Below are 27,580 nucleotides of genomic sequence, written 5' to 3' on the forward strand. Positions count from 1 at the left end.
TTTAAACAGATTGGACAAAATCTCATGTTGAAGGAATTTTATGTACTCCACATTATTTGTTGTTTTTAAATTTAAAGATGGTCACATTCTCACAATTTTCACCACAGCTCTAAGTGACTCACAAGCTGGTGTTAAACATTGTGAATCACTGTCTTCAATGTCAATGTTTTTTCATGCCTGATCTCACTACTTTCAGTGTAGGGCCTTACATTATGGCATAAATGCTGAGGTGAAACCGCTTCAACTCATCCTCACCTGATGTTGGCAGTTCTTTCCTCTCATTGGCCAGTCGTTACCATCTGGCTCAAGGTCATAAAACGTGTACTGGTGTGTCTAGTTTTTTTTTTTTTTAAGCTGGACAGTGAGAGCGGTGATGACACTGTAATCCCACTGAAATCTGGCCTGCAATCTCCACTGATGGGATTAAGATGTTTCTCAACTCTTTCTTAGGGTAGGAAGCTCCTCAGGGCAACAACTGTGTCTCCATATGAGCCCTCTTAATTGTACATGGTCCTGTAGTATCGTATCACACTCCTGTCAAATGGTCAGGAAGTCAGCATATCTTCAAAATGGAGATTAGGGACTTTGGTATTGGCCACTTAAGGAAAAAGGGTAAGCAGTACTATGTCGACCTGTGATTAAGGAAGCCAATCAAACTGAATTAGATTAATAGAAGTTGACAGAGACCTAACTGCTTTCTTGACTGGTGTACCCAATCGGTTGTAAGATTGCGTTTCGCTTGGAGGACGGTATCATTTTGGTGCCATATTTACGAGACTAGCCGGCAACGAAGTATGTCGAATGATGTGTACTGTGATCCTGTGCTTCCTTGTACGGCAACTCTGGAAATGTGTCATCTCTGTATGGATTTCAAGAGAAGTCTCTGCGAGTAAGTATCTTTTGGTGATTTTTTTTTTCTTTCGGACATAAGTGAAATAAGAACTTGACTGCAGCTTTTGCGTTGTTGCTTGAGCGTATTGAATACAATAGCATTATTACAACAAATGAACATGAACAGGGCTCAACCATAAGGATGGCCCAGGGCCAGTTTTGGAGGATTTTGGGACAATTGACCAAACTGTCACTTGCCCTATTGGGCCAGTTATTATTGCTTAAAAAAAAAAAAAAAAAGTGTGTGTGTATATGTATATGTATATATATATATATATATATATATATATATATATATATATATATATATATTTGTACACAGTATATACATTGATGTATTTTTTTTTTAGAGAAACACATTTTGTTTTTGTTTTTTGTTGTTGTTTTCTGAGACACATAAAATGTAAAATTTTTAATCATAATCAAAAATTTATTCATTTTTGCTTTTAGGAAATATTGTCAGGGCAAGTACAGATCTGAACTTCTGACCCAACTGGGACAGCAGAAAAAAAAATCTTATTGTTGAGCCCTGGTGAGGTTCCCAATCGGGAACATTTTTATTGCAGCCATAACTGTTTGAGATGGCTTTTTCTTTTTCATTCACTACATTTGTAGCCTTACTAAATATTCACGACTGATTTGGGCCTTTGTCATTCAGGGGTGTACAGCAGAGAGCTGTATTATTGTCTGTCTGGATGGACGACTGCCAGAATTAATCTCTTTATAAATGACCATGAGAGGATTATTCAAATTCAAACCCATTTATGTGGAGAACAGTAAATCACCTCAGCAAGGGATAGGAGGTTAGCACTGAATAGGCACAGATGATAAAATGCAAAGTCCCTTAATAATATAAAGGGACTTTCTTTGATCTAATTAGCTATTTCTAAATGAAGAACATCCTTCCAGATTGCCAGTAGTTCCAGGACCTTGAAACAATCAACAAACCTATTTAATTTATCTGCTCTTAAACATTTAGAATGGAATTCCAACCTGATACAAATTTTCCAGGCTAGATTTTACTACCGCACATTAATGTGGTTCTCTGAGGCTGAGTATGGATGGTTTCTTTAATGTTGTATGCACTGTGATGTAGTGGGAACTTTTTAACAGCAAAATAGATCAGCAACAAGCTTGATGTTCTTTCACTGTGGAAAGTACATTCTCCTGAACAAAAGCTTGCTTGACTCTCTGTGTGTTCACACAGTGTTCAGAGAAGCATGACTTGGAAAAAGGTGAAACTGCGCTTATGGAGGGATTAAGAGCTCTTACTCACATTGGCCTTCCTGTGAGCCAACCTTCCCCCATACTGCTGCAATGTGACAACACTCAAAGAAACATTCCACAAGCCCACAATAGTAGCATTCTGCATTCACAGCCACTTTTGTTCATTTACACTTGAGCCACATTAGTTGTATTTAGCTAAATATGTCAATAGTAATAGGTGATATTGTTGAGAAATAAGCATTTTCTTACTGTATGATTCACAGATGTCCATAATGAGCAGTACTGAGGTGGACAGGTTGTACACTGCCTGGCCAAAAAAAAAGTCACCGTTTTGATTTAAATAATGGTTATAAACTGAGGTTGCTTCAGTTGTCAGGTGTAGGCTCAGCAATGTTATGCGGCAATAAAATGAAGTCAGCTGAGTATCTGAATGTATTAAATGACCAGGTTATCCCATAAATTGATTTTTTTCTTCCCTGGCGGCACGGCCGTATTCCAGGACGACAATATCAAGATTCGTTGTGAAAGAGTGGTTCAGGGAGCATGAGGAATCATTTTCACACATGAATTGACCATTACAGAGTCCTGACCTTAACCCCATTGAAAGTCTTTGGGATGTGCTGGAGAAGACTTTAAGGAGTAGTTCGACTCTCCCATCATCAAAAATTCTCTGGACGGAAATAAATGTGACATTGCATAAGGTTGTCAAAACTCCGTAAAGTCTTCTCCAGCACATCCCAAAGATTTTCAATGGGGTTAAGGTCAGGAATCTGTGGTGGCCAGTTGATGTGTGAAAATGATTCCCCATGCTCCCTGAACCACTCTTTCACAGTTTGAGCCCGATGAATCTTGGCATTGTCGTCCTGGAATATGCCTGTGCCATCAGGGAAAAATAAATCCATTGATGGGATAACCTGGTCATTCAGTATATTCAGATAATCAGCTGACTTCATTTTATTGCCGCATAACATTGCTGAGCCTAGACCTGACCAATTAAGCAACCCCAGATCATAACCATTATTTAAATCAAAACGGCGACTTTTGTTTTGGCCAGGCAGTGTAGCTTCAAATAGTGATAGACCAAGATATTGACCAGGCCAATTAAATGGCCAGTATTTGGACTCTTTAAGAGATCCATGTCCGCTTATGTCCGCTCTCGAGACAGTTCTCTACTGACAGTCTTGTCAATGGATAATAAACAATATCTGTTTTCATTTTTAGTAGTGCTGTCAGTCGATAAAATATTTAATATTTATCACAATTAATCGCATGATTTTTCATAGTTAATTTAGATTAATCACAGATTTGAGAAATTTTACTCTATATACATACTACTTTTTCTGTTAAAATGCATTTAGTTGTACAATATGTAACAATAATATTTTATTAACATTTTCCAAACATTTCCCAAAGTCTAAGTGGGAGACTAATTGAAATACATATATAGTCCCTGTAGTTTGCGTTTTCATTGCAATGGGCTTTAAATCTCTAAAACACTCATCCTCCACAATATTAATATTGGCTTTCAGCTTTGCTACAGCAATTGTGAAGCTGCATTTATATGATTTGCCGCTTTGAACTCCACATGAAATGCGCTTGGAAAGAATGTCTTGAGAATTTGTGTGCGTCACTGTAATGACCCCAAACCTAGCAAGTTCCGCCCTATTCCAACCATTGTTCAGCACTCACACAGAGCTGAATAAAATGTCAGAATCTAATGTGACAGTTGGCAAATGCTTTAATCATGATTAAGAAAAATTAAAGTTTTAAACTTTTTTAATTAATTACATGTGTTAATTTCGACATTATCTATTTACACTATATTTTTTTGTGAATTTTGATGACATTTTTTGTAAAATAACTCATTTAACTCGTTTATTTAATTTCAACAATTGTGTAGATCTCATTGGCTGTCATTACATTTGTATTACATATTGTGATTATATTGGCATGATATCAACCATAAGTCACCGTGGTGTCTAGATATCGGCTTTAATCATTAAAAACCCATATCAATAGATCACTTGAAAGTGGTTACAACAAATGCCCTTAAATGAGTCACATGATAAAGAATTATTGTACAAAATCAGCTGTGAATTCAGCTACAGTAGGCCGAAAGTTCTTCTGCTGAAATTGGTCTGTGCTTATCGAAATTCAAAGCACTGCCCCCAGTGGCCAAAGCTGGAATTGTTTTTGAATGTTTGGGCATGCATATGCTCCAGTTTCCAGGTAAAATGTCAACAGAGTGGCACCAAAAACAAGTTGGAAAGCAAGTTGTTTTTAGTTGTAAATTATGTAATATAAAGATAGTTTTGTATGCATGTTTTATCAACCCTATGCCCTAACCCAAGCCCCCACCCTAAACTGAACAATCAATGGAGTAAAGATGTAATCTTTAAAAATGCAACCTCCGAATTACAATTTAGGTGTAGATTAGGTGAACGAGAGTACTTCCTGGTTTCTGAGGGGTCAAAACCTGTTTTCTCTGAGGCACCTCTCTGTAGCACCACAGGAAAAGGTAAAGACATTTGAATTGATGCAAAGTCTGATGGTAGATGGCAATTGTCAGTAACTTGGGAGAAGGGGATTTTTGTCAGGGTACCTAAACATTCGGTAGCAACTTGTCATATTCCAATGTAATCATTTTGGTCAGTCAACGGACTCATTTAATCACAACACATGCACAAAAGTAAAAAATAAAGATCAAATACAAATCAAATTATTAAAGTTTAAATATCAAACGTGAGATGTAAAGTTGCAATTGCGAGGTATAAAGTCGCAAATACAAGAAAGTTGCAGTCACGAATGAACACCATGTGTGTAATCAGTTCCAGGTAGTAACGGATTACATGTAATATGGATTATATAATCAGATTACAAAATTAAGTGCTTGTAATTTTAAAATATTTTTAATCAGAGTATATTTACTGTTTATGGATTACATGATTACATATTAATCAGGCAAAGGTAGTAAATTATTCATCATTTATTGATCCCTCTTAGTCTTCTTTTTAAATAATACAAATTTAAAGTGTAATTTAAAATTCTAAATTGCACCCACAGACCTTATACTAGCCTCCAGCCATAATTACACTGAAGATGGATTAGTTTTAGTTTCGTAAATTTCTTTTGTGCTCGGCTTCAAAGATGTACAAGAATGCGCTTTTGTGACAACTTTTTAGGTTATTATTATTATAATTTTTTTTGCCGTTTGAAATGCTAAAATTGCTGGAGCAAGAAAAATTTTAGTGGCTTTTTTATTTTTACTCAGAAACAGGCAAATGGCGAGTTAAAAACGTACACAAAAAATCATATCAATTGTCATATTTTGATCCATAAAATAAGTTTTCTTTAATGCATTTATGCAATATTGTCAAAATGGTACAAGTTTATTCACTTAAATGCATGTGACATAAAAAAAACAAGAATAAGATCCAAAAGTAATCCAAAAGCAATCAGATTAGATTACCCTAAAATGTAATAAAAGAGATTAAATTACTAGCTATATTTTTTGTCATGTAATTTGTAATCAGCAACAGATTACAATTCAGAAGTAATCTACCCAGCATTGGGTGTTCAGAAGGCACTGTTAGTGCTGAGGAAAGGCCAGGAAGATTTTTCATTTCTTCATTTATTTCATATTGTGCCAAAAGTAACACATTTAAGCTTTGTCTATCTATAGCTATTTGTCACCTTCATTGGCTTTTTATGGGTGTCTGGTAGTAGCAGGCCTCTCAGCTCGAAGCCCCTTGCAGTCAGAGGCCCGGGGCACTGGCCCCATTGTGCCGGTCTAAAATCCAACCCTGATAAGAATAACTTTTCAGAAATTCCAGTCTGTAGTATCAGGGCCTCTCAGCACAAACACTTCAGGGGCAAACCAGAATTTAGGTGGTTTGCTTTGATCGCTCCAAATGAGGTCATGGAGTATCTGACACTGCGGATCTGTTCATGTTTGTTGTTCCTGGCATGGATTTTTAATTGCTGAGAGCTGAGAATTCAAGGTGTACACCATGACAACAGCTTCCTGATTAACAAGCCCTGTTCCTCAACATATTCAAGGAGGAGGGTTCTGTTGAAGCACCCTATTTGTCATCTACGATGGCATTTTGAAAGTAAAGTTATGATGATGAAGACTGGTTTTAGTGAATAGATCAGAATCAGAATCAGCTTTATTGCCAGGTATGCTTTCACATACAAGGAATTTGTCTTGGTGACAGGAGCTTCCAATGCACAACAATACAATACAGCAACAAGACAGAGAAAATATTAAAAAATAAGAAAATAAATACAAATAAAAATAGAATAGAATAAATTAAAGTATATATAGAATACACAATAAGACATATATATATATATATATATACTTACACACACACTTTGTCCACCCGGTCCATTTATTAAAAGAACAGTAGTATCAGGTTGTCCTCGAAAGGTTTGGTTTATGAAAATTTAATATACCTGATACTCTGCACTAGCTTCAGTTCTGCTACTGCTGTCTGCCGGCACAAGCAGCTGGTTTAGGGGCTGTAATTAGTTTAGAGTGGGAGAGAGAGAGAAGAGTGGGTGGCAGTGGGCAGTTGAGCATACGTGTGTGTTTGTGTGTGTCTCTGCTGGTGTCAGTCACACACGAGGGTGATGTCACGACTGGCTGTCTGTAATCCTGTACCCTGAGTTGTGCCCATCCGTACTGCTGATGGATGGTGTGTGCTACTATCCTTTACTCTTTCTGTCTGCCATCCTTTGCTCCACTCTTTTGTCTCTCACTCTGTGTCTCTTTCAGTGTATATAGAGTATGTAGACGTATATACAGGCAACTTTAAGGGGTCTTGCATTAGGTCTGTCACGATTATTAAATAACCGTCTGATCGTGGTTATTTGATCTAACCGTGATTATTGTGCACTTTAAATTCCAATCACATTTTAATGCCCAAATAAGGGAATTTTATGTGAATATACAGTATAAATGGCAGTAACGGCACGTTTGTGTGTCATTGAGTTGAACTCTGGGTGTCACTGAGCCACACTGCGGACGTCAACTGGAGGAGCAGCTCCTGTCCGGAAGAGCCTGTGAAATTTTCAGCGGTATTGACACACAGTGACACAGAGGAGACACACACATATTCTTTTTCTGTGGAGTGATAACATTATGAAACGAAATCTCAAAGGTTTTGGTTCATGAGAAATAAGGGCTTGTTGGTTTAATCAACGAACATTAAATAACGTGTGAAAGTGAAGAAATTAGGACAGAAATAGTTTACTATTGCAAAAAATCATATAATATAATTTGTATTATATTTTTAAATTTTTTTTTACTATTGCATAATATCATATAATATAATTTTTATTACATGTAAAACATTTTTTTATATTTTTAAACTACAAATGTAAACTAAACTAAAGACATATTTAAATTTAGTTTATTTAACAATTTTAACAATTTTTTTTTTATTTATATATTTGAAGTTAAATATGTAAAAAATACTTCTTAAGGTGTATGAAGCACACATACTGTACACTTTAAGAAATATAACCGTTTGTATGACAACTGATCGTGAAAGCCCTAAAAGAAACAATTAATCGTCATAATTGCAATTATTTGTTTGACAATTAATCGTCAACCAATTTTCATAATCGTAACAGCCCTATCTTGCATTATATTCAAACTATGGGCCCAACCAGGCAAGCAGAAAAAATTCCTTATTGTGGAGCCCTGCTTTCTGTAAGCCAACACGAATGTGTGCTTCTGATGCAAGGTGCACTCGTGTTTGCATCTGATTCTCACATTCTTTGGCTTTCTAACATGTCATACAGTAGCAGTTTCAGTGGGTGTCTGTGTTTCTTTGTGTTTTGATTGGTTACAAAGATGTTTTGGGTAGAAGAGAGGGTGAAGGAGGGAACAGGAACAGACTGCAGAGCTATTTTTAAAACTGCCAGGAAAAGAATGGCTCCAATTAAGTAGTCTGTGTAAATTTAACTTAAATTTATTCACATTATTTGATCTAGCATTCCTCATGATGAAATACCGATTAGCTAGATTATATGAGGCATGAGTCTGTGAAGCTTTTGTTTAGGTTTCTAGTAAACAAAGGCCTAAGTGTCATTATTCATAATGGCCCAAAATATCTTCTTGTTAAAATAAGCCTGAATGTGAAAGGGCAAACATGTTTAAAGGATTATACGGTCGCATATGTGTCTTAGCATGCACATGTTGCAGTTACATTGGCAATGTTTTGTTTCTGTTGACTCTCCAGCTGGCTTTCATGCTGTATTACGTAATACGGGTCACTGTACATTCTGCTGCTTCATCAAAAATGAAATGTATTTTGCGAGCAGGAGAGTCTCCATTAAATCAATTGCAGATCTTCTTATCTAAAGCTGAAGTGTGTCATTTCTGAGCCAATAGTGTCACCAAACAGAATTGCAAAAATTATTGTTTTCGGACAGGTTTCCTGAGCACTCTCCCTGTCTGACATTGGTTGGACAAGCAGATAGTCCAGCCCCAAACACACACCACTGCTTGGGCTGATGTGTTGCTGTGTAAATCTGGTCGGGATGCTCAAACAAACAGTCACAGTGTTTACATGTTTTGGTAAAATCAATCTACAAATGGATGGCTTACTTATAGTTATCTTTGCATATTAACCAGGGATAGGAGAATACTTTACTTCTCTACTACTTTTAAGTACTTAACCATTGAAAAAAATTACACACTTTAAAGTTTAGAGCTCTTTTTCACTACTGGATTTACGTTTAGTCCTCAGTGTGTTGACAACATATGAAAAAATGTAGTTTTATTATAGCCGTGTGAGCTGAGGAGAGCCCTTTAGGTGAGTTTCCTGTGGAAAGGCTCATGCTGTAGTCCTTGCCCTTGGCCTGTGTGTGAGAGATGAATTCAGTCAGCTGAGCCTTGACAAACCCTTTAGAGATTGTGAGGCAGCATACGGGCACTGCAGTGCTCCTTACTCAGCACAATCTCCTCTCTACTCCTACCTCCCCTACCTCTCCAGCCTCTGCTGCCATGCTGATTCTTCCTCATACTCCCATGTGTCCACTCTAATAGCAACAAGACTGCACGTCCTCCCTCTCCATCCAACATAAACAGTGGCTCACCTCTTTGTGTTAATCAAATTCCTCAGCAGCCATACTGTGAAGTTCATATGTCAATCTACTAACACGCTATACTGATGGGGTTTGAAGGTTGTTTTGCTTCTTGTTGAGGAGCTCAAAGGAAATCTAATGAGGGCTACTTAATGACATTCATTAGTTGATGCTAGCAGGGTTTCTATCCACATATTTTATGCAAATTTTGGGATACTGTATAAAAAATGCTGGATGACAAGATGCTAATAAAATTTCTAAAATGCGCATAAAAACGTTTAAGCTCGCTTGAGGTGGATACATTTTCATTCTGTAAGAAGACATGCAAATAAACTACAATATTAACTGAATAAGTTAGCCAGTCTTATGACTGAATAATTTCCCAGATGCAAAGCATCTGCAGCAGATTGCTACCTCACCACAAGCAATTTATTACATTTAATAAATGAACCACAGTGGCTTGACTTCCATTTCTATTACTATTTTGCATGACAGTTTTGTTCTCTTGAACACATGGTATGGAAACACACTTTTATTCGCGAATTGTTTTTGCAATATTCCAATTTTTCTTTGTTGGAAACCTGACTATTAATGTGTTCTGATTTTTATGAGGTATTCAGATTTCTCATTGGGGTTTTACAGAAATTTTTACGTTACTGCGGAGACATAGCGCATGTGGAGGCTTCACGCCAGTCTCCGCGGCATCCACGCACAACTCCCCACGCGCCCCACCAAGAGCGAACCACATTACAGCGACCACGAGGAGGTTACCCCATGTGACGCTTAGGAGACCTGGCTGGTGTCAGCATGTCCTGGATTCGAACTTGCGACTCCAGGGGTGGTAGTCAGTGTCAGACTTTACTCACTGAGCTACCCAGGCCCCCAGAGATGTTACTTTTAATAAGATATCTGAATACCGTTAAGTGTTAACTTTACATTAAAATGAAAATTATTATTATTTACTCACACTCGCATTATTATAACCCATATTACTTTCTTCTGAAGACTGGAGATATATATCATAGTCATGTAGACTACTTTTAAGGTGCTTTTATATCCATTTTGGAGCTTGACAGCCCCTTGTTACTGTATGCCAGGCCTATTCAACTGGCGGCCCACGTGCTAAATCCGGACCGTTTGAAATTTTCAGTGGCCCACTTAAGGTTGTTGGTTGTCTTGGGAGCTGTTTACACTGAACACATTTTGTGTCTGTTCATGCTGTTTTCCCATTGTTTTCCTATGTAAACTTACACTAGATTGACGTCACACCATGTCTTGATGAGTTTACAGTGTTTCATGCAGGAGCGCCTTGTTTTTAGACGATTTTAGTGATTGTGCTTCAAATAATCATTATCTGTCATTTTGATGGAAGGGGAAGATTAAAAAACTAAAATCATGGACGACTGACAAGCATGAGTTCGTTGAAACAAAAGTTATATTCATTTAATTTGGTCAAGAAGTTCAGTTTGAAAAGTCAAAAGTTTAAATTATTGCATCTATAATAAACTTCACTGTTATTGTTCAATGCAATTTTTAATATCAGTCTGTCTCTCCGGACCTCTCTCTGTAATCAACCAATTTTGAAAGCATCTTTTTAGTTTTTGCACAGTGGCTCAGAGGGTAGCACTGTTGCCTCACAGCAAGAAGGTCCCTTGTTCAAGTCCCAGTGTGGAGTTTGCATGTTCTCCATATGTTTGTGTGTGTTTCCCTGCCTTTGGCCCGATAGGCTGGTATAGGCTCCGGCACTACCTGTGAGCCTACATAGGACAAGCAGCTATAGAAGATGGACGGAACACAGATGTCACTATTTATATAGTGAACAAATATTATAGGCCTGCTATAATACAACATCTATAGATAGAAGCTTATCGATAACAAAATATCCTGGCTTGGCCCACATGCCTCAAAGATATTTTCCATTGTCGATGAAGTATAATAGCCCTGCTGTATGCTTTTGTTGTATGGAAAATAGCAGCATGAACATTCTTCCTAACTCCTTTGAGTTCCACGGAAGAAAAAGTCATACAGGTTTGGAACGAATAAGTGATGAAAGAAGTTACAATTTTTGGCTAACTGTTCCTGTGAATATGAAGCCTGAAAAGCTGGGCTAAGCTTAGTATTATATACTAGGTGAGCTTGCTCAGAATACTAACCTACTCTTCTTTAGCGTGTACTAGCTATTGTTATAATCATGACACTTGAGAGTCAATGAGTGCATTAACATGCACATTCTTAATGCTTAATAAGCCGACAACGCGTGCGGTCATGTTAACGCAATAAACCATGTTTCTTTATCAGCGTAAAGGCCTTAAACAGCTTATTAATAACCCGGTCGACATGGGTAGATTTTTGCCCATTACACCGATTTCACGTGCCATGTAAACACCTTACCCAGTGTTCTTACCGGCTCATCCAATGTGCGCACATTTTGATCGCATGCCTCTTCACGATTATTTCAAATGTCGTGTAAACGCAAATTTATTGCCTTGTCAGATTTTTTAAATAAGCTGATTGTAACAGTTAAATGATGGGCAAGGAGGAGGCGGGAACATAAAACAAACATAAACAACAGCTCCTCCCCTTCTCGGCGGACGGCAGCAGTTCCTCTGGCTCTCAGCAGCCAGCAGCGACCCCTCCATCCTCAGGCAAACGGCTGCGGCTGCTCCCCTGACGGATGGCAGCAGCAAGGACTCTGCGACAGAGCATCCCTCCTCCCTCCCGGGTTTCAGTAAACATAAAGTTTAATGATAAAACTCAACTTAAAACAACATAAAACAAACATGAACACAGACACACACACAACGTGGCCGCGTGCATCTCTCTCCCTCTCAAGCTGGCACCTTCGGCTCATCTTTATCCCCCTCCTGGCTGATTAGCCTGATTCAGGGCCGGCCTTGTGTCCTCACAGCCCGGCCCCACCCTATTCCTCGTCACACTGATTTTAGAGAGTAATCAGCGTATTTGTGTTCATGTAAACAGGCTCAGTGTGTTTTGCATCGCTCTCTATATGAGCTCTCATTAAGCCACTGTGGGTGGCCTCTTTCTCAAAGCAGAGCTGCTATGGAAGGATGTTTTAGTGAAAAGATGCTCCTTGTTTCCATCTCCTAACATACTAACAGACCTATTCATTTCCCTCCTCAATGGAGGCCAGCCTCTCCCAAGCTGCCCTTGTTGGTAAACAAAAGGGTCTGTGCAAAAAGCCGGCACACCTCCAACCTGTTTGGCCCCAATAGGCCCAATTTCCTCAAACTGAACCTCTCTCTGTGGCAATGAGGAATGTTCCTTTAGTGGTCTGGGACTTTCTTGCTTTCCAGTAGTAGAACTTGAGTTTAAGAGAGCCCATATAAATTTGTAGTATTTAGTTTTTTCCCCAACTGTCAAATTTCCTGAGAGAAGCAGGGCAAGGTTCTTTATGAATTGTTGAAGTGGCTCCTTTTATATTTTTCCCTCCACTGCTGGGCGCAGAAAATTAGAACAAGAATGAGAGTTGCTCCAAGGTTGTCTGACTCTGTGTGGCCCTCGGGTCCATTCTCAGACACTGACTTCCTCTCCTTTAGTGAAAGATCTTCTCTGAAGTTCTTGGCTCTGTCTTGGCTTCTTTACTCATTAAATGGACAGTTTACCCAAAAATAAAAATTCTGTCATCATTTACTCACCTTGTTGTTGTTCTGGTCGTTTGTACCAGAGTTTAGAAAACAACTTCCACATCAAACACCCGAACCAAACTCTAAATCTGGAGCTTTGAGAGAGAAGCACTGATTCTGTCTGTGATTGTTTCGCAGCCTCAGCTACATGACTAGGAGAAAGGCATGATGGGAGTGTCATTAAAGATAAGTAGCAGCCAAGGTGAAGAGTTTGTGTGTGTGTGTGTGAGAGAGAGAGAGACACCGTCAGAAACTCTCAACATAAATTGCTCTGCCATCAGCAGAATAATGGGATTCTTGCGTCTTGCTGATGAGGGTTCTTTGATGGCTAATGTTTTAGCTTTCACTGATGTCTACAGATTGACTTCTTTCAGGGATGTTCCAACAATCATTTGCGAGATAATTTTTTCATGTTTCACACTGTTTCATTGTCTTTGTTCTTTAGTTTCATGCTGAATCGGAATATGAGCATTGCACTAAGTTATGTTGACACAGTTGGTTTTAGATTTTGGAACTGACTCACCCACAGGCTGTTGTATGTGATTCATGACTCAGGACTCAGTTGGAATGACAATGCAACCTTTGGTGTTTGCTCACAGATAAATGAAGCTGTGAAAGTCAGCAGTTCACTCTGTGAAGAGTGCCATCTGAATGTAATACGAATTCTCAAAAGCGAGGTCTGTCCCTACGCCTGGGTCGCTGTAACATCTCAAATTTGCTCTTAGTGGGACTTTTAGTAATTCATGCCATCATATTAAAAGTTTCTAAACCATGTCTACCTGTTAACATATTTGCCATTCTTCTAATACTATGTGTGGCAGTGAATGAGTGACTGTAATTTTTTTTATTTTAATGTGATGTAGCTAAAGAAGATACACATAGTTCAGTTTTAATTAGTTGTTATTATTAATTGTATTTTATATGAATGAATTAAATATATATGAAAAATTCTGTGTATACACACTTTAAGTACTTTTCAAGCCATCTGTTCTGTTAAAATCTGAAATGATCTCATCATTTTGTAACATGCTGCTAAGGGCAGTAAATGCAATGAGAATCACATTTCTTATTTTCAAATATTTCATCATAAAAAGTACCAAAAAATAGTTAACGGAAACGTTAAGAAGAATCAGAATTGTTAAATTCCATACAATTCCTATTCTTGTTCTTATCAGCACATTAAACTTAAATAGGAGAAAGTAGCCTATTCTAACCAGGGCTGTTAATCGCTTGAAATATTTAATCAAATTAATTACATGATGTGCCAATTAATTAATAGCATATCAATATTTACTAAGAAAGGCCCACAAATAAAGGTAATTTAGAAATACAAAAATGTAATTAATTATAAATATAATAAACAGTATATTAAATATTAGGGATGTCCCGATACCTCACTCATGCACTTGTACTCGTGCTCATAAAATTGCTCCAATACAAAAAAACGATACCATCTGACGTACGAATGTCATTCTGCAAACATGCAGCGCACAAAATAAAATCAAGTTATGTTCTAGCGTGATTATTGAACCGCAAAGGCTGAGAATTAATGAGATAAAAAATATTGTTTGCATGTGCTGTGCACTTTAAAGTGAATGCTGACACCGGCTGCTCATAACTTTTAAGGCCAGTTCATACTGCCCCAGCAAACGCCAACAGACACCAACACTTCAAATATTCTAAAGTTGGCTGTTGTATTTAAAATGTTGTGAAACATAACTGTTGTTTTCACACTGATCCAACAAACACCAACAAACTTGCGTGTCGTTGTTCGCCTCATAAAAGATGATTGGCAATAAAGAGGTTACAGATGAAGCCATAAATATTATGCACTATTAATATTATTGATTAAAAATGTTTAGCATGTAGAGACATTAGACTGTAACCAAGTAAACACACCTACATTGTAAAAATGTTTTGTATTTGCTGGGGACTTATTCATTCTGTAAGTTCCGTCGGAGGAAAAAATATTTTACACATGAGATTATGTCCATACAAATGTGTGGAAAGTTGTTGGGGCAGTGTGAATTGGCCTTTAGAGGCCCTTGGCTCATACACAGAAAACACCATGAGCAATGTGTGCTCTGTTTGTAGCAGATGACAGTGAGCAGAGTGCGAGACACGTACAGACGTCTCATATTTGTTTAATTAAATAGCAGCTTTATGTGGTTTAGGTGTGGAAAGGTGTGGGGTTCAAAAATAACTTTAATTAAACTTTGGTTGCATTGTGTCTAACTAGTTTTCAGTGCCTCTAGTCATAAGTGCTGTGTTTTTAAAATGATATGTCAAGTTATGCATAGTTTTAACCTTTGAAAAACACGTCTCATAAGCCCTGCATTCTGCTGTGCTCCGTCCAGCTGTCATCGAGCATAAAAATGTATCTGTGGAAGGATGTATGCTGCCTACTCATTGGTTTGACAAGGCAAGTCAAGTAGGTATAGCTGCAGGCTGGAGATTTGAATGTGGGGTTACTCCAGAAGGGGGCATGGTTACTCCAAAAGAGGGTTGCGCCAACTCCAAAAAGGGGGTGTCACTTCCACTTATGGTTAGGGTTAGGGAAAAGGTTAGGTTATGGGGCTCTGGCTCCTTATATCTTTGCTGGCAGTTTGGAGTTCCCGCCTCTTTTTGGAGCTCTGCCTGCAGCTATGTCCTTCTCGGGCATGTTGCCTGTACAGCTGATGAGTTGACTGCCCCCAACTGCATTAAGGTGGTACATCAAGTTTGAATTGCTGCGATGGTAGGAAGATTCCTTATTATGGAATTTACATACAGGTAGGGGGCATGTACATTTTTTAAAATATAATTGCACAAAATTAACACGTTAAATCGACAGCCCTAATTTTAACACTGCAAAAATTACACATTTCACCTTTAACTAACATTAAAGAGAAGCATAGACTAAAGGAGAGGATCATGAACTTAAAGTGGTGTCGTGTCTTTGTGTCAAGTAAATGAAGGTTAAGCTGTACAGAGGTGTAGTCAGTCCAGAGGCTCAGGATCAAGCAATATCAACAAGGCCATGCTGTGCCATACTTCGAGGTCCTTAAGGACATCTGGCACAGAGGGGATAACGAATCTCATTGAAGGATAGACGTAATGTTGGATTTAGGGCGGCTGTGATAATGTACGTGCATTAGGTATGAGGTGAATCTTATCACACACTGCCAGAGTTCTTGTATTGTGGTCTTCCTGTAAGACACCCACTCCTGTCATAGGCCTAGATGTGGTCTTACTGTAAGACATCCACTCCTGTCATAGGTCTGGACGTGGGCCAGTGATGGGATGGCTGGTGTGAACAGGATTCGAGGTGAGGCAGATCCTCTGTCTCACAAGATGTATAGATAGACCTAGATTCTTAGACTGGTTATCCTCTTAAATGTTTCTCTAAGCTTCTCAACGTACAGTTGATGGATTCGTAAGTGGCATAGCCTTTGCTCAAAGTACATGCAATGTAAGGAGGAACCAGATGACTGCAGATGTGGGGTTTGCACCACCATATCATTAATCAGATGAACTTAGCCCTTTGTGGAATGTTCTAGGGTAGGGTTTCCCAACCTGAGGGTAGCGACGAACTCTCAAAGGTGCAAAGCCTGCGTGGTTTTAGAAGTTATAATGATTTCACTCATAGCCACAATCAAGTTTAAACACAAAGAAGTCTTTTCTAGTTGAGTGAAATAAGTTACTTGTAAGCTGAAGAGATATGTTCCATCATTGACGTTTTTTTAAATTGTTCATCTTCAAAATTGATCACAAGGACATCTTTGGTTGATGTGTCACGTCTTAATGTTTTCTACATGAAGTATGATGGTGAAAACCACCGTTCTAGGTGGTTTTAGTGATGACCATTTGAGTGAAATTGAGAGAATATGCCTTTTTGAACTTCATCATGTGTTATACTGTAAGTAGTTCAGTAAAAGATGTGGAAAAGGGCAAGAAAATGTGCCATTAATAAAAGGAATCTGAAATTTGCAGTGAAGTTTTGTTCTTGCTATAACTCTGACTGAGGTGATAACATTATTATTGTGCCATTTTAAGGTGCTGCTTCTCATTTTAGTCCTGTGCAGTTTCTCTTTTAAACCCCTGCTTTGCACCAGAACTCCATGAGTTTTCTCATTCCTAAGATGTCCATGTAGGGAGGAACTTCCCCATGAAATGACAAACTGTAACCCTGTGGGCCTGCAAAGCTCCAACATCTGCTGCTTTCTGTAGTGTCATGATGATTCATTAACACAGCGAAAGGGAATGAACACTGTGAGCTCAACACACAAACAATCATCATTCACTCTCTACATTTATGCGCTCCACTGTGAATGCCCAGACAATCAAATGACTTGCATCAGTGCTTTGCTGCAGACACAGACTTTTTCGCAAATAAATTCTGAAGCTCTTGGATCTTTTTCTTGTGATCGCTATTTTATTAATCAAGCTATACAGAACTAATGCTGTTTATTGTGATTTGCTTTGCTTCTTGTTTTGTTTTTTATTAATTTTGTTTTTATGTTTTGCATAGCTGTTTTTTTGTTTGTTTCCTACACCACTGTTAATTGCCTTTGGAGATTTACTGTCAAAAAAAAAAAAAAAAAAACCTAGCCTACCATTTCTACTTGCATAAGCTTTGGTTCAGGTTTACGTATGTTTAGCCACGTTCCTTACCGTTATGATTTGCATAAACTAACAATTCTCTTATCTCAAGTGTTTTGTTAAGAAAGCAATTATGAATACTGTACATCAATGATTTCACTGATGTTTTAATTTGATTAAACATTTCTATGTGTGATTGCAGCATCTTACGTTATGTTTTCTCCGGTCTAGGTGTCACCCCCACTGATAACCTGCAGCAGCTGGAGGAAAAAGGCAGCTCAGATACCAGCTCGGAGCCTGTAAAAACCTGAGCCAAACACAGGTTGGTTACTAATTTGCTATTTAGCAAATGTTTTTCCTTCCAGTGTAACTTGCATATATTCAGTCAGCAGATGCTTTTATCCAAAGGGACTTCTAGTGCATGCAAGGTATGACTGCATTCCCCTGTGCTGGTAGTGTAGTGTTTGTATGTGTGTTTTAGCAGATGTACTCTTCCTGCAGAGAGGGGTTAAAGACATTAGTTTACTGCAAAATAAGTGTTTTCCTTGTAATTTTCTATTAAGCTTAAGGGGTGTACTAGCCAACACATTCACTTTGATCATTCCCAACCCTGCACAACCTCCAGAAGTGCACATCTGAGGAAAGATAGTGATGGAGTCGAGGTGTTCTGGCCTCGCTAAGAAGCCATTAAAATGTAATCACATGATATTATGGAGTTCAGGGCACCAACTTGTCTGTGTGGGTGCCTTGTTTGAACAAGGGGGGGGGGGGGAGCGTGTCCATGTCGCGCCCATGTCGCGCCCATGTCACCCATGCCTAAATCTGCCACTGATCATTCACTATTCCATGAATGATCAAAGCCCTTAAGCTTTGGGGTGATGAGGCATGAGCAAGTTCATGAGTTATGAAATTTGTCCCGTGAGCTTTACTGCATTTTAAACTAGGTCACATCATGGCACTCGAGGAACCTCTGTCTGCCCTAATTCTCCATGCATCTGTTTACATCAGCTAGATAAACATTGCTCTCAGCGATTAATTCACAGATTTGGTAAGATGTAATTGATTACTGCATCACCATCAAAAACAAAACTTTCTTAAAACATTTACATTCTTTCAGTTCTATATTCTCCCAGTATCCCTTTCATACTTCTGTCCAGCAGACTCCATCATATCAGTAGGTTGTGTTTTAAACAGATTTTCAGTTGCTTAACTTCAATCTGAAATGCAAATCATATTAGTTGCTTCCTAGTTGCTTTCTCAACCCAACTGGTAGTGCATGGCCAATGTCAAGGTCATGGGTTAGATTCTAAAATACACATAGTGATAAAACGCGTACCTTAAAATATACTGTAAGTCTTTTTGGGTAATAATGTCTGTCAAATCCATATATTATATAGTATGTATTGTAAATACATATACTGCCCACTCTGAGCCAAAGAAGACATGGTTGTGCATGATTTTGATGGCTTCCTCAAAATAGATGCACTGTTGCTACCTACACTTGCCAGGTAGCCATGTACAAAGTGCAAAATGTCCTTCTCTTGGTTTGGATGTTAGAATGGTGCCTTTTAATAGACTGGCTGTTTACCCTTAGGGTTTATTTTCAGACACTATCCTCCATTACTCAGCTCAGAGGACCTTTGATTTACAGCAGAGGCATTGAGATCAAAAATATACTTCAAAAAGCATTAGTCTTTTCAGTGCCAGTGTTACAACTAAATTTAAAGTGTTTAAGACAAATATGTTTCTGTTAGGAATGGGCCTTTTTAGAGTAATTTTGTAGTCGAGTAACCCACAAAAAACAAATAATGGATTACTCTTAAATTAAAATCTTAAATAAATAAAAAAAGTATGACACATACGTGAAATTTATATATTGTTTTATTCACAAACATTAACAAGAACGGTTTCAAAATAAGGTAACTTATACAAACTATGCTTTTCTTTTGGAAAAAACTAAACGAACAATATACATTAATAAAAAAAGAATAATAATTAATAAAAAAGATTTAAAAGTGAAAAACATTTGCACTTACCCCAAGCTTAGAAACATAGAAACCAATACTGATGGCATTAGGGTAATGCACATATATACAGGTGCATCTCAATAAATTAGAATGTCGTGGAAAAGTTCATTTATTTCAGTAATTCAACTCAAATTGTGAAACTAGTGTATTAAATAAATTCAGTGCACACAGACTGAAGTAGTTTAAGTCTTTGGTTCTTTTAATTGTGATGATTTTGGCTCACATTTAACAAAAACCCACCAATTCACTATCTCAAAAAATTAGAATACATCATAAGACCAATAAAAAAAAACATTTTTAGTGAATTGTTGGCCTTCTGGAAAGTATGTTCATTTACTGTATATGTACTCAATACTTGGTAGGTGCTCCTATTGCTTTAATTACTGCCTCAATTCGGCATGGCATGGATGTGATCAGTTTGTGGCACTGCTGAGGTGGTATGGAAGCCCAGGTTTCTTTGACAGTGGCCTTCAGCTCATCTGCATTTTTTGGTCTCTTGTTTCTCATTTTCCTCTTGACAATACCCCATAGATTCTCTATGGGGTTCAGGTCTGGTGAGTTTGCTGGCCAGTCAAGCACACCAACACCATGGTCATTTAACCAACTTTTGGTGCTTTTGGCAGTGTGGGCAAGTGCCAAATCCTGCTGGAAAATGAAATCAGCATCTTTCAAAAGCTGGTCAGCAGAAGGAAGCATGAAGTGCTCCAAAATTTCTTGGTAAATGGGTGCAGTGACTTTGGTTTTCAAAAAACACAATGGACCAACACCAGCAGATGACATTGCACCCCAAATCATCACAGACTGTGGAAACTTAACACTGGACTTCAAGCAACTTGGGCTATGAGCTTCTCCACCCTTCCTCCAGACTCTAGGACCTTGGTTTCCAAATGAAATACAAAACTTGCTCTCATCTGAAAAGAGGACTTTGGAACACTGGGCAACAGTCCAGTTCTTCTTCTCCTTAGCCCAGGTAAGACGCCTCTGATGTTGTCTGTGGTTCAGGAGTGGCTTAACAAGAGGAATACGACAACTGTAGCCAAATTCCTTGACATGTCTGTGTGTGGTGGCTCTTGATGCCTTGACCCCAGCCTCAGTCCATTCCTTGTGAAGTTCACCCAAATTCTTGAATCGATTTTGCTTGACAATCATAAGGCTGCGGTTCTCTTGGTTGGTTGTGCATCTTTTTCTTCCACACTTTTTCCTTCCACTCAACTTTCTGTTTACATGCTTGGATACAGCACTCTGTGAACAGCCAGCTTCTTTGGCAATGAATGTTTGTGGCTTACCCTCCTTGTGAAGGGTGTCAATGATCGTCTTCTGGACAACTGTCAGATCAGCAGTCTTCCCCATGATTGTGTAGCCTAGTGAACCAAACTGAGAGACCATTTTGAAGGCTCAGGAAACCTTTGCAGGTGTTTTGAGTTGATTAGCTGATTGGCATGTCAACATATTCTAATTTTTTGAGATAGTGAATTGGTGGGTTTTTGTTAAATGTGAGCCAAAATCATCACAATTAAAAGAACCAAAGACTTAAACTACTTCAGTCTGTGTGCATTGAATTTATTTAATACACGAGTTTCACAATTTGAGTTGAATTACTGAAATAAATGAACTTTTCCACGACATTCTAATTTATTGAGATGCACCTGTAAACTCAGAGTCTACTGTACCTAAAGGCAATCACATTTCTGTAATTTCATATGCTATTATTCAGAAAAACAAGTGGTGAAAGTTGACTCTTCCCATGTTAATAGATGTAACGCACATACACACATACTGGTCTGATAAACTTCAGAGTTTCTGCTTCGCAGTTTCTTGCCACTATAAAAGTAGATCCTCATCATTAGGCTTTGCTTTCAGACAGTGCATCTCAATCAGCTCCCTAGCTCCCATTGTCTTGAATCAGTATATCGTGAACACGAATAGGATTACGTGCTCCCGCATTAAAACAGCAGGTATTAATCAACAACATCGCTGTATAAATGACACTGTCATGCACTGTCATTGTAGATATTCAAACGTACAGTGTTATTATGAAAGATAAATGACATAAATAAAGAAATAAAATATAAAGGTATTTTTAACCTTCTTCTAAAAATCTAATATTTAAAAGAATGTTTCTCTTTCATGGTCATTATGGATGAAAGACATTTAGCTATTTTGCGATTGAGACAGCCATCATATCCTCTTCTTTCATCCAACACCTCGGACAATCATGACAGGCAAATGCGCAAAAAGAAAAATCAATTTTAGTAGTGTTTTTAATAGGCTACTAGCTGGTGCAGAATGAGTACTCAATTAGTCAATTACTCCTGCACATCCCTAGTATCTGTCTGGAAATTTTGGCAGGAGAAATGTCAGATGGTGAAAAATTCCAAACTAGACATGATGCCAGAAACAGATTTGTGATTCACATCTTCCGACATAAGATTCACATCTTCCAACATAAGAGTCCTTGATTTTTGTTAATACTGTCCCGTTTCTGTTTGAGACTGATCTAGGGCTGCAACTAACGATTATTTTGATAATCGACTAATCTAACGATTATTAGAACAATTATTTGACTATTTGGGCGATTATTGCAACAATTAATCATTAGCTCTAAATTGACTATTCAGCTTGTGCCCTGACATATTGCTAACAATAAAGAGGACAAAATCATCTTTTAAAAATACCTCTAAATGGCATTCACTGAATTAAAGGGAAAAAATATTTTTTATTATGTTTAATTCAGTAAAAAAAATCACTACAAAAAACTCCTATTGTTATCAAGTGTATTTGTCTTTTTTTCCATTTAAAATACATTTACTTGAGAAGCAACATATAAGATATTTAGACTTGCTTTAAGAGAATGTATCTTAAATATAAGTGTATTTTGTATATAAGTGTATTTTTTCATTTGGTTATACTTCTGCGAGTGCAGTAAAGATAAAACATACTTATATTCAAGATATATTCTCTAAAAGCAAGTCTAAACATCTTATATGCTGCTTCTCAGGTGAATGAATATTTTTTTTAAAGGATTTTTAGATATTTTAAAATATTTTATATTATATATATTATATTCAACATTCTCAGATAAAAAAAGAAAAATTTATTCTGCAGTATAGCTGCTAAAGTAAATGTACGTTGTTTTAAAGGAGTTTTAGATATTTATATTGGAAAACAAGCCAAAAAACAAAACAAATAAAAAATGTATTTTTTTGCAGTGTATAATGGGGCGAAGACTACCCTCTCTCACCTTTCTGTTCACTTCAATCCATCTTTAACTCACAAAAAAACAAACTCTCTCTTATTAATAAAGCTGTGTTTTGCCAATTTTCTTCACGATGAGAAATGCACAGTGACATATACTATGATTCAATAAGTTGCCATCACGTTATAATCTAGCTGCATTAAGCCTGCACACTCAAGGGATGAGCGTCCCGTGACAGAGTGTACCTCAGCCGGGTGCAGTTTCAATCTCTCCCCCTTAGATCGGGATACTTCGCACAACTCATAGAAGAGGTGCTGACCGCACAGAGAAATGGCAGTTTCCTTATTATTTTAACTTTAATAAAGCTATAACGCATTAAATAGAACTGCATTAAAGATATAACGCCGGGGTGTTTCCTTTAAAGACGCTCAACACGCAAGTTTTGCTTAAGCAGAGTGCTTCTGTATTTACTTATTTTGTATTTTTGCATTATAATTCCCTCATACTTTGCGATCTACATCACCTGAAGCTGTTTGGAAAGTTTAAAGTGCGTCTGGACTTTGAGATGTGTTTTCTTCCTCTCCTCAGTCAGGCGGAGCTGCAGTGCTGCTGTTGTGTGCAGTCATTAGAGTTTCATATGATCTTATGTTACATTAATATCAAACGACTATTCGACAACGAAAATTTTTGTCGACAATTTTTTATTGTCGACGTTGTCAGTAATGTCGACTAATCGTTTCCCTAGACTGATCACACTGTGGATTCGGCAACAGTAGGTTGAAAGTTTTGCTGCTGAAATTTGTCTGTGCTTACCTAAATTTGAATCAATGCCCCAGTGGGCGAAGCTGGAAATGTTGCTGAATGTATGGGCACATGTGAGCTCCAGTTTGGGTCAAATGTCCATAGAGTGGTGCCAAAAGCAAACAATTTTGTTGTAAATGATGCAATACATACAACAGGAATGCATATTTCATTATCTCTACCCCCCTAACCCAAACCCAACCACCAGTGGAGTAAAAATGTAATTTTAGAGCCAAAATGCAATGTCTGAATTGTGCTCAGCATTGTTTATGTGAACTTGATTACTTATGGTACCAGAACCTGTGTGTCTGAGGTTACTCAAGCAACGTGCTATCAGTAGCACTTGAGGGAAAAGTGCTGATATGGAGCTTGTCAGAAATTCATGGGGTTCATTTCAGAGTACATAAACGTTCGGAAAAAACATGTCGATTACTTGTGTGGTCATGTTGGTTTGAACAAGTAGGTAGCTAGAGGAGATGCACATATATTATGCATATATTACGTGACTGCGAATTTACATAAAGTTAAAGTCTGCACAACTAACTTTATTGCATCTCCAACGATCACTGCTGCTCATCTTGCCAGAAATCACCCACCGTATCTGAAAATGAATGACACTGGTCACTGCAAATTGATATCAGTGTGACACATATTAGATACTCTATACACATGGAGTTAATTAACAGAGGTTCGGGAGGAGCATGTTAATTTTAATCTGACAAATCACAGCCCGTGAGCAGGACTATATAAGCCGCTGCTTACCTGCTTCCTGTGACAACTCTCCTGATATGAGAGTCTTTCTGGCATTCGGCCCCGCCCATTTCCCACGAATAGACCCAGGCAGACAGATCATAGGATGCAACTTCCTTGCAAAGCATTCGGCTCCACCAGAACAGCTCTTCCATCCAAACAGTCTCATTATTCAACAGAAGCTGCCACAGCAGCTCTTTTGTTTTTAGCAGTATTGACGGCTACCACGTTAAGTGTTATATATATATATATTAGGGGTGTAACGGTACATGTATTCATCCCGAACCATCACGGTACTGACGTCACGGTTCGGTGCATGCAGTCAGGAGTCAGTCACAGGCGATCCACTCACATCCAGAAGGGGGTGCGCGCGGTAATGCAACACTGTTTGCTAACCGCCACAACAGGAAAAAGAGCAGAAGAAGAAGAGACCATCTATGCACCAACCCAAAACAAGAATGGCTTCTCCTAGTGCACAAGTTTTTTTTTTTTCATTATTCTATTTATTTTGTACTTTTATTACACAAGATGCTTTTCAGTTATGTAGCTGATTGTGACTAAATACCTTTTGTTTTTTATCAACCCCACAAAAAAATATGGCCTATGCAATAGTGCTTTCTGTTTACTGCTTAGTGCTTAATACACTAAAGGAGGCTGTACTGTACCAACTACCTCAGGGGGGACTAAATGCCGCTAGGTGGAACAAACTGTAATTTGCACTACTGTCTGTTCAAAATAAATGAAAAGTAACCAAGCATTTGGGATTTGTTGTTTTTTCCTGTTGTACCGAACTCGTATCGAACCGTGACCCCAAAACCAAGGTACGTACCGAACCATGACTTCTGTGTACTTTTACACCCCTAATATATATATATATATATATATTATTTTTTTTATTTTTTTTGAATGCTCCATTCGATGAAGCAGTTTATAGCGTGAAGTTGCTGCTGCAAACTGGCTGCTCCTGCACTTTAAAAATGTGAAACAGCTCTCTACGACTGCTCATATGTTCTCTTATATAAACTTTCCATCCGGAAAGCAGTGCCAGCTGCCTCCGCGAATGGGCGCTGTTCTGGCTTCATGTCATTAGAGTTCCATTTTTATTTGAAAGCGAGAGAAACAAAGATGAACTATTCAATCCAACCACCATTTCAACCGCCAGCATTTTTAATCAGGTTCTGCCACACAGGTGATGCCTGTCAGCCTCGTTACCTTGCTGCAGCTTGTTTAGGGCATGCTCTTACCAGCGATTGTTCGTCATCTTCTAACTTGAATATCACGATTGTTTCTCTTTCCAAAGTGCCCTTCGGAGTGTGATTTATTTCATTCTGAACACAGGGGCATCATGCAACACAGAACTCCTTTCAGTCGACCGATAATCTAATGACAACTTCTTTTCAAACCAGCGCAGACATTTTAATGCAAGCTCGCTGCCTCGCAGCACTCGCTCTGACTATTCCACAACACACTGCAGTTATAAATGGCCTCTGTCTGAACAGACACAAGCCGAATTTGGCTCCACAAGAGGCGGATCATGCGCCGCGTTCCAACTCATTCATAAACATCCTGCAACGCGTCTCGCTTGCTCTCAGCATTATTGACTATATTTTACAGCAGGGTGCAGTCATACTCCTAAGGAGCAAATGGCCTCAAGTGAATTCTTCAATGATGATTGCAAGTCCAAGCATATCTGTATGCAGTACAGAGCCAAAGCTCTTTTTTCTCAGATCATTTTAAAGTTTTTCACATTGTTTATTAAGGTATTCCCCAGCACATTTTTTCTAAATGTTACTAATATATTCTCTTCTCTGAAAAAAAAAAAAAAAAACTGCGCAAGTGCAGCCCACTATCCAGTGGCCATGGAGCTAACTTTTCACGGATTATTTCTTGTTTCACAGAGTCGTGAAATGTCTTCTATTCTATTTAAGTTTCACCTAAATATGATTATTTTGTCTTTTATATAAATTGCGCCTTCTGCAGGGGTTTCACCAATATTACTTCCAGCAGGCCTCTGCGAGAGCCCATTTAAATTCCTGTCACTGGATTGTACGCAGGTTTACCTCTCGCTTTCTCTATCTAGGTGTCTTTCCAAGACTTCCCCATTACCTACCGAGGAGCCAAAGATGGCAACGAGTTTAGTTAAGAAAGCACAACTGCGGTGCTTCTGTCTTTGGCTCAAAACGTCCTTAAGCAGCACAAATATGCTGTCCACGTGCCACAAATGTGGCGTCTTTTGGGTCATGCAACAAACTCCCACAACACCACAAAGCAGCGCAAACATGCTGTACAGGTGCCGCAACTGCGGTGTCCTTCGGACCATGTGACAAACTCCCACCACACTGCAAAGCAGCGCAAATGTGTTGTCCGTGTGCCGCAACTGCGGAAACTTTTAAGCCGTGCGACTAAATCTCCCACAACACCGCAATCATGTTTCCTGTTTCCTCTTATGTTTCCTCTTATTAAAAGTCTAGGGGCATAGCTCATAAATATATACCCATCACAAACCGCAATTCGGCAAGATTCTTTACTCTGCGCCACCCGCCATTTGAATGCAGTGTGGGCTCTCGCGTTCAGACGCAGTGTGAGCCTATGCAATTTGGCCACAGGTTCTCCTGTTTGAATCGCAGTGTGGGCCCTCCTGTTCGAACGCTATGCAGGCTTTCCCGTCGAATTACAGTGTGGGCTCTCCCGTTCGAATGAAGTGTGAGCCTCAGCGCATTGGTCGCAGGCTCTCCCGTTCAAATCACTGTGTGGGCCCTCCCGTTCGACCGCAATGCAGGCTCTCTCATTTGAATCACAGGGTGGGCTCTCCCATTCTAAGAGATTTCACGTCATTCATTCCGTCCAAAGCGCAGTATGAGCTCTCCTGTTCAAGTGCAGTGGTGGTGCAGTAATCTTAAGAGCCTTTTAGTTTTTCCCATTAACCTTGGCATTGGCATTTCCTTTGCTCATGATCGAAATGAGCCCGACACACAATAAGGTGTGCCTAAATGTGATAAACCATGTGTGCCCTATTTGATACTGCAGCCACAGTGCCCCACCAGATAATGTGCTGCAGCGCCCGCCCACGCTCGATACTGCCACAGCATTGCCCGCATACTCTCGATTATGCCACAGCATCACCCCTTTTGCATTTTGATACTGCCGCAGCAGTGCCCTGCCATGACAAATGTAATAAAGTTGCATTCTTAACTAACCTTTTGCTTCCCTTACAGATGTATATAAAGGTAATACATTTACGTATTCCTAACTAACCATTTGCTCCCCTACAGGTAAGTACAAACTAACCTTTGCTTCCCTTACAGGTGTTGATAAATCTAATGAAGTCTTTGGTGCCCTACTCGATACCGCAGCAACAGTGCCCC

At 38.6% G+C, this 27,580-nt stretch overlaps 1 protein-coding gene across 2 annotated transcripts in view; it reads left to right on the forward strand.

Moving 5' to 3' along the window:
* fam110b (family with sequence similarity 110 member B) overlaps positions 1 to 27,580 on the forward strand; it is a 59,706-nt gene that overhangs the window by 20,557 nt on the left and 11,569 nt on the right. Inside the window, exons 1-2 of one of the 2 annotated variants that reach the window (XM_051700802.1) lie at positions 563 to 889; positions 17,673 to 17,763. The gene's annotated coding sequence lies outside the window, so the exon portion shown is untranslated. Of the gene's footprint in view, positions 1 to 562; positions 890 to 17,672; positions 17,764 to 27,580 lie in introns of those variants that run through there. The other variant, XM_051700801.1, reaches the window with a different exon arrangement.

This window comes from Myxocyprinus asiaticus, chromosome 6 (assembly GCF_019703515.2).
Source record: "Myxocyprinus asiaticus isolate MX2 ecotype Aquarium Trade chromosome 6, UBuf_Myxa_2, whole genome shotgun sequence".
Taxonomy (NCBI): domain Eukaryota; kingdom Metazoa; phylum Chordata; class Actinopteri; order Cypriniformes; family Catostomidae; genus Myxocyprinus; species Myxocyprinus asiaticus.